Raw genomic sequence first — 1,741 nt, 5'->3', positions numbered from 1 at the left:
ATTTATTCTATATTCTTTATTTTTAAATTTATTTGTATAAAATTATGGGGTAAAAGTGAAATTTTGTTACATGCATAGATTGCATGGCAGTCAAGTCAGGGTTTTTAGCAGATCTATCACCCAAATAATGTAATTGTAGCCATTAAGTAATTTCTCATCATTCATCCCCTTCACACTTTCTTGCCATTCCAAGGCAAGAGCCCTTAGTTTTAATAATCAGCCTGCACCTGGCTGATAGTCAGCTGGTTTGTACAGTTTGGCTGCATCAGTGGTTTACACAGCCAAGGTCTGATCTGACTATCTGTCTATGCCTGGTCTGTTGTTAGGAATGATAAATATCACCCTGGATTGACATAGCTATTTTTCAGGATGTTACCCTCGAGTAAGTCCTTGGTTCTAGTCCAGCATTGCTCATAACAGGCAAAAAAGCAGAATAATCTGAGGCTTCCTGAGTGCTTAGCCCTAACACATTTGGGGCTATTTGGTTGTACTAAAGAGATTGATCTAAAAACCTTCTCTGCAAAGAAGTAGAGCATTTTCAGGTAGCAGCGTACATCACTTTTAAAGGGGTAGCAGGTCTAATTTCAAGGACTTGGCACTCATCAGAATTAAAAAAAATAAAAAGTCCTTAACAGCATGCCAGGGAGACACAACTTTGGAATTTTTAGTAAAACCACAGAGTAGAGGAGTGTCTATAAAATATGCAGTATGAGTCAGACACATAGCTAATAGGGATTACTAGATTTCTGGGAACTCCAATAGCATAATACATTGAGAAAACCTTAACTTTCTAATTAGAATATAATTCATTCTGAAGAGGGTCACTTCACAAAGTGTTGAGGCTGCAACTGGATTAAAGGACAACCTTGGGGAGGCAAACGGCCTGCATCCTTAGTGGGGTGAGCAACAGCAGCAACACTTCCTCATCAGGAAAATGGTCCTTATTCAGCTTTCCAAAATTCCACCCAGAGATTGACTCCTTAACAGCCTCTGGGGGGTTGGGAGGAAAACAAACATTTTGTTTGTGTAAACTGACATTAGTTGGAATTGGATAAGTAGCTGAGGGCCAAAGTGAGGGTGCCTTCAGTGAGACAGTGGGGCATTTCCCAACAAATGTCAGTTTGGAGACCATCCACAGCTGATGGCAGCTCTTTTCCACACAGTCCAGGCACTCAAGGCCCTATGGCCTCACTCTTCTGCCATCCTCAGAGTGTAGCCCTTGCAGTGGCTGGAGTTCCAGCCTCAAGTTCTTATTTGCTGTGGCAAGATCAAAGAAAAGATGATGAAGGAAATTCACAATGCACCTTCGGTCTCAGAAACTGCCGTGTGACACTTTGGCTCACATCTTATTGGCCAGATGTTACAGAGAGTTATCAAGCCATATTCAGCTGCAAGAGAGGTTGGAAACCATTACCTTTATTCTGTATGATTCTATACCAGGTAAAATTTGGGGGTGTGATTATGTCGGGAGACCAGAGAATAAGAATGCTGTTGCAGAATTTTTGCTCCTTAGTTCAGCTAAAACTGGGTTCTTGTCACACAACCAGGAAAGATTAGGCATATGGACACATTGAAGGGTGAGTAGGGTGGAATTTATTGGGAGAGAAAAAGAAAAAAGTCTCAGTAAAGCAAGGGTGTCCTGCTAATAGGTACCCACCTCACAGATTGACTCCAGGCTACCACACATGACCTGAAGAGGCCAGACTCTTCCCCCCTACAGAAGGCATGAACTCCCCGTGGC

Source organism: Mandrillus leucophaeus, unplaced genomic scaffold, assembly GCF_000951045.1.
Source record: "Mandrillus leucophaeus isolate KB7577 unplaced genomic scaffold, Mleu.le_1.0 Scaffold75, whole genome shotgun sequence".
Taxonomy (NCBI): domain Eukaryota; kingdom Metazoa; phylum Chordata; class Mammalia; order Primates; family Cercopithecidae; genus Mandrillus; species Mandrillus leucophaeus.
The sequence above is the reverse complement of the archived record's forward strand: the minus strand, read 5'-3'. Positions refer to the sequence as shown.